The 13,930-nt window shown below is 53.4% G+C and overlaps 1 protein-coding gene across 1 annotated transcript in view; it reads left to right on the forward strand.

Annotated features, from left to right (window-relative positions):
* Positions 1-12,157: 12,157 nt before the first annotated feature.
* Positions 12,158-13,930, forward strand: part of FGD3 (FYVE, RhoGEF and PH domain containing 3) — a 50,719-nt gene continuing 48,946 nt past the window's right edge. Inside the window, exon 1 of the mRNA XM_036098033.2 lies at positions 12,158-12,284. The gene's annotated coding sequence lies outside the window, so the exon portion shown is untranslated. The remainder of the gene's footprint in view (positions 12,285-13,930) is intronic.

Here is a 13,930-nt window from a genome sequence, read left to right on the forward strand (position 1 = left end):
AGGACATTTTGAAAAAGAACAGCAACTGGGGACCTCAGATATTAAAATGCAGCATGATGCTTAGTACTTAAAACAGTGTGGAAGTGATCTATGAATAGACAGCCACATGGCACAGAATAAAAAGTCAGAAAATAGTCCCAGATACATACAGAATTTACAATACGATAAAGGTTGCATTTCAAATCCATATGCTGCTGGGAAAATTATCTGTTTTCAAGAAGAAAAGAGTGAATCCATATATCACGCCATACATAGAGGATACATTATAAATGAATCTAAGATTTAAATGAAAAAAACCATAAAGCTTACTGGGCTATGACCTGGAGTGGACACAACTTTTCTGATGATGGCACAAAGCCCGGAAACTTGGAACAGAAATGCTTGATACCTTTGGCTACATTAAAGCAGAAAACTACTTGGTAAACATCCCATAAACAAACTCAAAAGACAAATTACAAACTTGGAAAATGTGCGACTTGTTTTATAATTAAGGGGTTATATCTTTAATATTTAAAGAGTTCCTATAGATCAATGAAGACTAAGACCCAGTAGAAAGCTGGGCAAAGGACATGAATGTTCTCAGCACCTGAGTGGTTTGGTTTGTTTGCACCCCTGCCGTTTGCCGTGCTTCGGGCAGCCCCTGGTCCAAGGAGGATGAGATAGTTTGAGGCCAACTTGAAATCATTATGCAGCCTGGTGTCAATCACAGCTGATTTGCAGCCTGAAGAGAGCTACTCAGCTGAGCACAGACTATGTCCACCAAACCACAAGTGATCTTCAAACCTATAAGCAAGAAAGAAATACTTGCTGTGAACCCAGGAGTTAGGGATGGCATGTTAATCAGTGATGTCACTGCAACAGCGGACAAATGCACCTGTGAGAACACATTACAAGAATTCACTGCAGGATTTTTTGTTTCTTTGTAAAAGCAGCAGATTGAAAACCTAAATGTCCACCAAGAAGTGACTGGATTAATTAATTATGACACATCCATAAACGGGTTTGTCTGCAACAAAAAAAAGTAAAGAAGGTCCCTGATTACTGATACTGAAAGTTCCCCAAGATACCTGCCCAGTGAAAAAAGGAAAGCACAGTGGTGTGTATGGTACATGATTATCTGTGTGAAAAAGGAAAGGGGGAAATGAGTAAATCATACCAACTTGTGTATACCCTAAGACAATCTCTGGAAAAATAAAGTAATAGTGGGTGTTTCCTGGTGGAGGGATGGAAGCTAGTGAATAGGGGGATACAGGGAGATGTTAAAACTGAGGTTATTTGTAAATGAAGTTTGAAAAATAAATCTGCTAGTTGACAAACTTATTTCTTAGTAAGTTAGGAGAAAAATTATAAGTGAAAAGGCCAAGGAGAATTTTTTCAGAGTACACCTTTTAAAAAATTAAAACAATATTTGAAGCATATCAACTAGCCAATTAATTTTGCAAACTCCATGTACAAATAACTCTAGTTTTAATAAGTATCTGTTCAGCAAATTCTGGTGTGCAACTCAAAATAATACTGTACATGAGTCAAAGCTTACTTATTTGGGAGAAATGACCAAGCAACTTAGTGACAAAGAGTTCGTGCAGGTTTGTTCTTCTTTACCTAGTTTCTCAAGGTGGGAAACTGATTTCAACATTTCTTCTTTTCAAACATAAGCATTCAGTGCTATAAATTCACACATGATCACTGCTTTACCAGCATCCAACAGATTTTGAGATGTATTTTCATTTTCTTTCAGTTCAAGATGTTTTCTAATTTCCCTTGAGATTTCTCCTTTGACCCATGGATTATTTAGAGGTTGTGTCGTTTAATTTTCAAGTGTTGGAGACTTTCCATCTATCTTTCTGTTATTGATTTCTACTTTATTTCCATTGTGGTCTGAGATCATCTTTTGTGTTATTTCAAATCTTAAAAAAAAAAGTTTAAAGGCTTGTTTTGTGACCCAGAGAAAGGTTTATCTTTGTGAATGTTCCATGTGCACTTGTAAAGATGTGTGTATCTGTTTTGGGGAGAACTGTCCCATAAATGTTGACTAGTTCCAGTTGGTTGATGGTGTTGTTTGGTTCCTCTATATCTTTGCTGATCTTCTGATCCTAGTTGTGTCTATTACTGAGTGAAGAACGCTGAATTCTCCAACTATAATCGTGGAGTGTCTAGTTCTCCTTTCAGTTCCATCATATTTTGGTTCTATGTTTTGAAGCTCTGGTGTTAATTACATGGGCATTTAGGATTGTTATGTATTGGCGAAGTGACTTTTTTTTACCTTATGTCTTTATCCTGGTGATTCTGTTTGGTCTGAAGTCTATTTTCTCTGTATCACTATAGCCACTCTATTTTTGTTTACATGATATATTTTTTCATAATTTTACTTCTAGTTTTCCTGAATCATATATTTAAAGTGAGCTTCTTATAGACCGTATATAGTTGGGTCATTAAAAAAAAATCCATTATAACAATCTTTGTCCTTTACTTAGTGCATTTATACCATTTACATTTTATGTAATTGGTGGTAAGTTTGTATTTAGGCATATCTTATATTATTTGTTTTTTATTTATTATACCTGCTTTTCATTCCTCTGTTTCTCTTTCTTACTTTCTTTTGGGCAATTTGAACCTTCTCTAGTATTACATTTTAATTTATCTATTTTGAACTTACCTATTTGTATAGTTTTTTTTTAGTAGTTGCCATAGGGATTGTAATATGCATACCTAACTTTGTCATTCTACTAAGACTGAAAATTTCACTACTTCAGGTATAATGTAGAAACTTTACCATGTCAGTCCCATTATCCTCCACTCAATGTGTAGTTGTCTTGTCCATTACATCTATGTACACTGAAAACCCTATCAGACAAGGAGGATAGTCTATTAGATTGGTCCATTCTGTTGCCCTTCCGTCAGCCCCGATGCTCCCAGGTTCTTGCTGACATCATATCCCTTCTGTCCAAGAGTCTGTCTTTAGTAATTCTTCCAGAGTAGATATACCAGATATAAATTATCTTAGCTTTCCTTCATGGGAGAATGTCTGTTTCATCTTCATTCCTGAAGGATATTTCCTAGTAGTTATAGAATTCTTGGGTAAAAGTTCCATTCTTTCAGCACTTGAAAAATACGCTGCTTCCACTGGTCTTCATGATTTCAGATGAGAAATCCTGCTGTGTGCATCTTTGTTCCTTTGTAGATAATGCATTGCTTTCCTCTGGCAACTTTCAAGATGTTTTTTCTTTAGTGTTCAGTAGACTGGTTGTGATCAGTCCAGGCATGGATCTCTTCGGGTTTGTCCTTTTTGAGGTTTGTCTAATGCATCAGGGCTCTCCAAGGTCAGCCCCACCCCTAGATTCTCTCTAGCAGAGATTTGCTAGGACTCAAGCCCTCAGCATCTGATGAGCTCATCGCCAGGTCTGACCACAGCAACACGAGAGGACAGACCACGCTGAGCTGCTCTCTCACCTCCTCACCCTCATCCTGGCCCTGCTGATCCACCTTCATCGAAAATGCGAATATTTTGCTCATTGTGGGTTTTTCTGCATTAATTCTGAGAAGCAACTGCTCTTCATTTCTTAAATTCAAGAAAAACTTCCCAGGAGTCTGAAGCTGCCAATGCCCAAGGCTAGACTACCCACACCAGCCTGCTAGGGTGAGGTGGCCCCACATCAAGGCTGGACAAGCGAATGCCTAAACAGGGCATGGGAAAGCCCAGATAAAGTCCTTCCTGAGGAGAGTAGGCAGCTAAGGCAGAGGCTTCCATCCTAACAGCCTTCAGACACCAGGCAGGATGCCCAGCATATTTTTAAAGAAATGGCATTTCAAGCAAGCCAAACATTACTAATGAAAATGGAATCATCATTAATCTATAGCATTTAGCATTCTTGCATTTTTCCCCAGTTTACCTGAATTGCTAAATATACGAAGACTACTTCAGAACATACTATGTATATGTATTTGTGTACTGTGTGAGTTACACATATTCTGTGCGTGTAGACTGCGTGTATGTGTAAGGATACTTCAGTATGAGTTACGCATGCTGCGTGTGTGGACGACCGTGCATGTAAGGATACTTTAATTCTCATGTCAGTGAGACATCAAATAAGGGAAGTCTCCTAAAATATGTAGAAAAAAACAATGGATCCTAGAAAAAAAATTTAAAGAGGCATGTGTGAACCATGCATTTCAGTAGAGAATAGGCCAGATTTAGAATTGGCATTGTCAGAATGCACAGAGACTCTTAATTCATGGATATCTGAGTTGATAAACTGAAGTTTAAAAGAGTCTTCAACTAAAAAAAAAATAAATTCAAAATTTTTTATTTTAATTTACAATAAACCCCCAAATGTGGTTTCTTTTATTTATTTTAGGTTTTGCTTTATCTTTTCAAATGGGCCACAAAAAGATCCTTAGTGTCTTCTAATCACAAACAGGTAGAGAAAAAGGCTGTAGACCCTTGCTTTCCCGTTCTCAGGGGATGAGCGTTGCTGATTCCCTACACCCCTGCCCGCTCTGAATTGATTCAGTCTTCTTAAGTTTTGCCAATCTGGTGTGAATATAGCATTTTGTTGCTTTGATTTGCAATTCCGAGACCACAGAAGGGATGCATCTGAAAACACCGGGAAGTTCTTTCAGTCTGAAAGTCGAGTCCCAGTTGGTGCAGAAAGAACCGTGTCTCAAATCTCCTCAGAGGCACCACCTTGGAGGCAGATCCAACTGCCTTCCAGCCGCGTGGCTCAGAGTCAGGCCGCAGAGCGCGCTGGACAGATGTGACTCAGCGCACCCCGTCCTGCGGCGCCGGCGGAGGGCGCCGGTTCCCCTGCTGACCTGCCCAGCGGAGCCGGCCCTCCCGGTCCGTCCGCTTTGCCTGCGCGGGCTGGAGGCTCTGCTGGCCCCGGCGGAGCAGGGGGCGCGGGGGTACCGAGCTCTTTCTCAGATTCAGAGACTATCTGGGCACGTGCACCCCCTCTCCCCGCACTCACAAGGCATCAACGTGGGCTGGTCGTCGGCGCTCCCCGGGGGGCCTTCCAGACTGTTGCGGTCGCGCTCACTCCCTGCGACGCTCCTAGGGAGAAGGAGGGCCACCCGCGTCTGGGAGCGGCTGCCCGGTGACTCTCCCGCTTGGAGATGGTCCCTAAGGAAAGGCCCCCGAGCTTCTCAGCTGGTGTGCCGCTTATTTGTACCTGGCAGAGGAAATCGCTTTGGGACGCGTTGCTTTGGTGTCCCAAGTGCGGGGCAGGCTTCTGACCCTGTCGCTGGGGCTGGTGCTTCAGGGCTGGGCCGGCGATGCCAAGGGCCATCCCAGGAGCCCGGCTGCCGTTGATGCCTGGCCCAGACCGCACAGACAGTGGCCCCCAGTGGGCGGCCCAGGGAGCTCTTTCAGGCTCTGGAAGCCTCAGTGTCCCCTCCGCGTGTGGTTGACGACAGGCCGACACCGCAGCTGTTCGTGGGGTTCCGCTGGGCAGTGACCTGTCCTGTCTCACCCCACAGTGGCGCTGTGGATGTTTGCCTTCTCCCTCCCGGGGCGCGGCACACCCAGTGGCCAAGGCACGGAGGGGAGGCAGCTGCTGCACACGGCTTCCTGGCTGTGTGACCCCGGGCGCTCCGCCTCACCTCTCTGAGCCTCTGCGGCCCTGAGAACAGGGCGTCCCCGCTCCGGGGAAGGGCCCCGAGGTCCCATGCTAAAGCATCAGTGCAGGGCAGGTGCCAGGTGCGAGGGGCCTCAGCGCTCGGCCTGCTGAGGAAAACAGCGCAAGTACTGCGGATTCCTCGGGGAGGAGGCAGCCAGTCGGCCTCACATCGTTCTGGCCTCTGAAGCAATGTCGGGAGGAAGGAAGTGTGTCCCCCCCAGGCTCCTCGGCTGGGCTCCTGCGGGGGCTGAACACAGAGGCTGGCAGGCACTCAGGTTAGCCTGAGTCCTGGGGGACAGGAAGCCCGTGCTGAGCGGGTCAGGGGCCTGGGTCCCGGGGAGGGGCTGCCTGTCCCCGGGCTGAGCGCTGGGCCAGCAGCATGGAACCACACCGGGGGCTGGGGACCCCACGTGGGCTCCAGCCAGGTGTGTGCTGCCACCCTCACATTGTAGGTGAGAAACACCAGTCCTTGGCTCACCCCCGTGCAGGCTGGGTCCCCTGGGCAAGTGCAGCTCTGGGAGGAGGCTGGTGGGCATCGCGCAGGTGTCAGGGCCCAGCCCGGGGGACTCAGAAGGCTGGGCGGGTCTCCCAGTACAGGCCAGGGCCCAGCGGACCCATAACCGCCCATCACGACCCGTTCCCTGCCCAGCTCCAGACGTCCGTCCCGCTGTCCCCTGGGCCCCCGCGCCGTGTTCTTGCCGCATTGCCTCTCCTGTTCCCGGCACTGACTGCTAGCTCATCACTGTGCACGCGGTAGCACGCGGAGTCCGGGGTGGACACGGCTCCTTGGCCCCACAGGGGCCCCTCTCACAGCCATCGAGGCGGCTGGTACTAGTCACGGTTGTCCTCACGATGACCCCCACCCGCCATGTGGACCAAGACTATTCACCTTGCACATTCTGTTCGGACCTTGTCCCACCATTCCTGTAGCTGACTCCCGCTCATCATCAGGAGTCGGGAGCCTCGCCCTGGGGAGTCTCGCCGCCTCGCCAGGCTGCTGTAGCCCTCGCCCAGCTCTGCTGCACTGCCCTGCCCACCGCCACACACTGCGGGGTGCCCTCACCTGCTCCGTCCCTCGAGCGCTGGGCGGGAACGCTCCGTGCTCCCCGGGGCTGAGTCGGGGTGGCTCGGCCTTCGCCGTCGTCAGGCTCACCTGTGTGCGCCCAGCAGCTGGCTGAATGTCCCGCTGTCCGGGCGGCAGGTGCCGTCTCTCCTCTGACTCCCCCTGCGTGGGCATCTGGTTTGGAGCCCCCGTTGCTGGCGTCTGCTGGCGGCTCCTCGCCCCCTCCCAGCTCCACCGCTGGCTGGAGCTCTTCCCCCGCGTCACTGACTTCAGTCATTAATATTAGCTTGGACTCGTGGGTATTCATTACATCAGAATTCATTACATATTCAGAATAAAATGAATATTCTGTGGGTTAAATCCGACTCCATTTATTTTGTTGCTCAAATGATTCCAGCTGGGGCTGCTGGGAGCCGCTCCACACCAGGCCCCGCGTCCGACTGGCAGCGCACCTTACTTTGAGCAGTTCCTGACTTTCCAGCCTCAGAAGATGCTCCAGCCTGATCTTGTATTTCCAGGGGGTCCCCGAGGGACGGGAGGGCGTGGCCACGGGTCCCCGAGGGACGGGAGGGCGTGGCCACGGGTCCCCGAGGGACGGGAGGGCGTGGTCACGGGTCCCCGAGGGACGGGAGGGCGTGGCCACGGGTCCCCGAGGGACGGGAGGGCGTGGTCACGGGTCCCCGAGGGACGGGAGGGCGTGGCCACGGGTCCCCGAGGGACGGGAGGGCGTGGTCACGGGTCCCCGAGGGACGGGAGGGCGTGGCCACGGGTCCCCGAGGGACGGGAGGGCGTGGTCACGGGTCCCCGAGGGACGGGAGGGCGTGGTCACGGGTCCCCGAGGGACGGGAGGGCGTGGTCACGGGTCCCCGAGGGGCGGGAGGGCGTGGTCACGGGTCCCCGATGGACCGGAGGGCGTGGTCACGGGTCCCCGAGGGACGGGAGGGCGTGGTCACGGGTCCCCGAGGGACGGGAGGGCGTGGTCACGGGTCCCCGATGGACCGGAGGGCGTGGTCACGGGTCCCCGAGGGACGGGAGGGCGTGGTCACGGGTCCCCGAGGGACGGGAGGGCGTGGTCACGGGTCCCCGATGGACCGGAGGGCGTGGTCACGGGTCCCCGAGGGACGGGAGGGCGTGGTCACGGGTCCCCGAGGGACGGGAGGGCGTGGTCACGGGTCCCCGATGGACCGGAGGGAGTGGTCACGGGTCCCCGAGGGACGGGAGGGCGTGGTCACGGGTCCCCGAGGGACGGGAGGGCGTGGTCACGGGTCCCCGATGGACCGGAGGGCGTGGTCACGGGTCCCCGAGGGACGGGAGGGCGTGGTCACGGGTCCCCGAGGGACAGGAGGGCGTGGTCAGGTGTGCACGCTGTGTAGCAAACAGTGTGTGCGAGCCTGTGCATGTATGTGAGCACACATGTGTGTGCACACGTGTGGCTTCCTCCCCCGGCCATCAGGAATGAGAGCCCCAGAGCCCAGCAGCACCCATACGGGGGTCAGCGAGGCAGGAACGTGGGAAAGAGAGCTGCCCTGTCCGGAGGCGCTCACTGCTCCCTCACCCAGAACCGCCCTTCCCGAGGCATTTACACGCCTTGCAGTTCTTCATCTGTGAGTAGCACTAATGATGCTCACCTCCCTGGGGGCAAGTGATGATGTCCTTCTGTGGGGACCTGGCCCCCACCAAGTGTTCAAAGCAACTGAGTCATCACGTTTCAGTCTGTAATACTCGGTGATGAGTTCTTACTTGAGTTACCCTTCATGCGTTAAGAGCTTATTCGCAGTCCGCGTGTATCTGGGCAGGTTGATTCAGGGTCGCTCTCAGGCCTGGATGCTGCAAAGTCCTGCAGAAGGAGCGCAGGTCCCCCTCCTCCCCCGGGGAGGGGGAGCTGGGGGAGGGGAGCGAGACCCACGAGACTGACGAGTCTGCAGAGGGGCGGCAAACTCCAGTTCCCGCTTCTGTCAAGTGTGTGGGGTGGGCAAAGACTGCAAAGAAAAGGAGGTGTGTCCAGCGCTCTGGGGAGAGGACCCTCCTGCCTTGGGGTGGCACAGGGGACACGTTCTGGGGCGGGACAGTTGCTTGGATGTTTTCAAACAGATAAATGTTTGGAACTGACGTATTTCTGCCATTTCTCACGCTGCCCCAACCTCAACCAAAGACACATTTTCTTTGCTGGGGTTTGAACAAAAAAGTCAACTGTGGGTTCAGGGCCCTGGGATGGAGTTACCTGGCAGCACCTGGACGGGGACTCCTTCCGGGCAGCGCTGGGGGCCGAATCGGGAAATGTTATTGTGTCAGACTGGGAGGGGACCTTTCTCTGAGAGGTAGTTGGGTGTGAGTTTTGGGTGAAAACCCCTGGATTTGAAGATGACGTGCAGCCCCTCTGCAAGCTGGTGGTCCCATCTTCCCAGGCCTCCTCCGTCTCGGCAGCGTGGGAAGAAGGGATGCCTGCCTCCAGGGCATCTTCACAGAAGTGGTGACCACAGCCCCCACGCTGCCTCCTCCCACTCTGCTCCACACCCTTCCCACCAGTTCACGCCACGTGACACGCGCCCATCAGCGCCTTCGGAGCAGATGACACGGCGTTCTTGCTAGACCACAAGCCTGGGTTTCTATCTGCACATTTCCCGGCTCAGGAAAGGCCACACCAGGACATTAGGGGCTGTCTCCAGAGGACAGGACGACGGGCCCAGCATTCCCCCGGCACCCAGAGCCTCACCCCAGCTGTGGCCTCCTATCTCCGTCGCTGTAGGCCTGTTGCTGCGTGTGGGCACGTGTGTGTGTGCGCGTGCACACGTGTGTGTCCCTCACTGACCAGCCCAACAGCTGGCCTGGGGTGAGCTGCCCATGTCTAGTAGGGCCCTGCATCTGCCACACACACCGTCACACACACACATCACACACACACACACATCACACACAGCATCACACACATCACACACACACACACGTACACACACGTACACACATATCACACACACCACACACAGCATCACACAGCATCACACACACATCACACACACAGCATCACACACACACGTACACATCACACACACGTACACACACGTACACACACGTACACACATGCACACACACATCACACATGTCACACACACGTACACACACATCACACACAGCATCACACACATCACACACATGTACACACACATCACACACAGCATCACACACACGTACACACATCACACACACATCACACACATCACACACATCACATACACATGTACACACATCACACAGCATCACACACACGTCACACACGTACACACACGTACACACACATCACACACACGTACACACACGTCACACACACATCACACACATCACACACGTACACACACATCACACACACACGTACACACACATCACACACACACGTCACACACGTACACACATCACACACACACACACAGCATCACACACACAATCACACACATCACACACACACACAGCATCACACACACAATCACACACATCACACACATCACACACAGCATCACACACATCACACACAGCATCACACACACGTACACACACATCACACACAGCATCACACACATCACACACATCACACACACATCACACACGTACACACACGTCACACACACCACACACACGTACACACACGTACACACACATCACACACATCACGCACACGTACACACACGTCACACACACACGTACACACACATCACACATCACACACGTACACACACGTACACACACATCACACACATCACACACACACATCACACAAACACACACACATCACACACACACATCACACACAGATCACACACGTACACACACGTCACACACACCACACACGTACACACACGTACACACACGTCACACACACGTACACACACATCACACATCACACACGTACACACACATCACACACACACACATCACACACAGCATCACACACACATCACACACACATCACACACATCACACACACACACACGCATCACACACACACGTCCACACACGTCCACACATGTACACACATCACACACATCACACACACACATCACACACATCACACACACACATCACACAAACACACACACACATCACACACGTACACACACGTCACACACACCACACACACGTACACACACGTACACACACATCACACACATCACGCACACGTACACACACGTCACACACACACGTACACACACATCACACATCACACACGTACACACACGTACACACACATCACACACATCACACACACACATCACACACACACACACACATCACACACACACATCACACACAGATCACACACGTACACACACATCACACACACCACACACACGTACACACACGTACACACACGTCACACACACGTACACACACATCACACATCACACACGTACACACACATCACACACACACATCACACACAGCATCACACACACATCACACACACATCACACACATCACACACACACACACGCATCACACACACACGTCCACACACGTCCACACATGTACACACATCACACACATCACACACACACATCACACAAACACACACACACATCACACAAACACACACACACATCACACACACATCACACACACATCACACAGCATCACACACAGATCACACACACATCACACACATCACACACACATCACACACACCACACACACACATCACACACACATCACACACACACACACATCACACACGCATCACACACACGTACACACACATCACACACGTACACACACATACACACACATCACACACACGTACACACACATCACACACATCACACACACACATCACACACACACACACGCATCACACACACATACACACACATCACACATCACACACACGTACACACACATCACACACACACACATCACACACAGATCACACACACACATCACACACACATCACACACACGTACACACACATCACACATCACACACACGTACACACACATCACACACACACATCACACACATCACACACATCACACACATCACACACACATCACACACACACACACACACGCATCACACACACACACACACACACACACACACGCACCGCCTGCAGACAAAGACCTGTGGAAGCAGACGTGCGCTCCCCGAGGGCTCCCTAGGTCTGTGCTCAGCGCGCACACCACAGAAGGGGGCTCACCGCGGTGATGGAGCACGGAAACGCGTCAGGTCAGGCCCTTCTGAAAAGCCCGTAAGCGGGAGGGCGGGGGGCAGAGGGTCGGGAACAGTCAGGACCCCTCTCCCAGCCCGCCTGGGCTCCTCCTCCGCCCCCACCATAGGGACCCCCGGCTCCGGCCCAGGCGCCCACCCGCCCGCCCTCCCCTGTTGCCATGGTGACGGTGGGCATCCCGGGCTGCTCCCCGCCCCCCGCTGACTGGGGAGCCCGGGCTTTGTCGCGCCGGAGAAGAAAGGGGCCGCCCGCAGGCACCGCCCCGCCCGAGGGAGGGCCCGGCTGGAGGCCTCGCCCCGGCCTGCCCTGCTCGGTGGGGTCTCCTCCAGCTCGGGGGTCCCGGGCTCTGCCTGTTCGCGTGCTTCTTGCTTTCCTCCCCGAGGGAAGGCGGTGAGTAGGCTGGGGTCCGAAGAGACCGGACTGCCCCTCGGTTCAGGCGGCGCCGCAGTCCCCGCTGGGTCGCTTCCCGGGTTTCCGGGGCGCTGCGCCTTCCCCGGGGCGGCGGGGCGGGACCCTGCGCGATGTGTGAGCAGGCGGGGTCCCCACCGCCCCGGGCGCCCAGGGCCCGGCTCCCGCACAGAACCGTCCAGGACGTCGGCGCGGTGCGGGAGCTGCGGTTTCTGGCTTCCCCACACCCGCTTCCCAGGCCTTCTGAAACAGGTAGGAAGGGAGTGGGGCGTGTGCTTGAGAAACGCCGCTGCCTCAGGTGCCCTGGAAATGGGGACCCGTTTCAAATGCTGGATCGTCTTTTTAGAAACAATTTTGGAGAGCAGGTTTAGGTTCACAGCTCTGAAAAAGGAGGGAAGTACGGATTTCCCGAGCGCCTCTGGCCCACGCCGCCGCCTCCCCTCTTCAGAGGGACGCCGGCTACAGGTGACGAGCCTGCCCTGACCCGCATCGTCACCCAGAGCGCACACTCTAGCGGGGTCACTCCTGTGGGCATGCCCTGGACCTGGGACGGATGCGTCATGACACGTGTCCATATTTACTGCCCTCGGAGCCCCCAGCCCTGGCAGCCACTGACCCCAGGCTTTCTCCAGAATGTCACACAGTTGGGACCGTGCAGGGTGTCGCCTTACTGATGTGCATTTAAGTTCCCAGCGTTTTCCTCTCTCTCTTTCTTACTCACTTTCTTTCATTAGGAAAACCAGCCTAATGTGGGCGAGGGCACCTTTTCTTTAAAGAGGCTCAACAGTGCGAATTCCCGAGTCCTTGGGGATGCCAGGCTGTCCCTGACTCTTTGGCGGTGTGGATCAGGACACTGGATGTCTAGGGCAACTTCCCAGGTCGGCGTGGAGTGAACAGAACGAGTGTGCGCACACGCACTCAGGGTCCATTGTAAACTATTGTAAGACCAGCTTCAGAGGTTGCGCAGAAAGTTAAACGTGTCTCTGAGGGGTTCCCGGCCTGGCTGTGGGGTGGGTGGGGCGGCTGGGGCTGCTGGCTTTGGACACGGGCCTCCCCTGCACTGGGCGCAGAGACTCCCTCGGGCAGAGTGGGGCTGGGGCCTGTTTTCTCATCCGCTCCACAGTGGTCTCGAGGGCTTCTTGGTGGTCTTGCTCAGTGACCTCAGCCTGCCCCCTGGGGGCCTGGCCCTGCTCTGGGCACAGGGAATAGACTGGCTCACACATGTCTGGGGGCTCCTGGCAGGACCATGGGCCCGTGCCTCAGTGTCCCCAACTGTCCAGTGGGGCCTGCCAGGGGTGAAAGGAGCCAAAGGGTATCCTCGGTGGTGTGTGTGGCCCGTCCGACTGCGGTGGCTGCCCGAGCGGCAGGGACACCTTCCCAAGCTTAGGGACACCAGTTGTGCCTCGGTCCCACAGCTTCGGGCCAGTTTGGGGGCTCCCACCTTCCCCAGGACATGTGGTGAGGGGCCCCTAGGGGCCTTCAGGCTGTGTGTGCAAGATCCCTTGAACAGATTGGGCTGGGGCACGGCCACGGCTCAGCAATCCCAGCCCACTCGGGCCCCACCATCTGTGTGTGTGTGCACGTGCGTGCACGTGAGTGTGCACAAGGGCCAGTGTGTCCAGTCAGAG

Source organism: Halichoerus grypus, chromosome 14 (assembly GCF_964656455.1).
Source record: "Halichoerus grypus chromosome 14, mHalGry1.hap1.1, whole genome shotgun sequence".
In the NCBI taxonomy this organism is placed as follows: Eukaryota; Metazoa; Chordata; class Mammalia; order Carnivora; family Phocidae; genus Halichoerus; species Halichoerus grypus.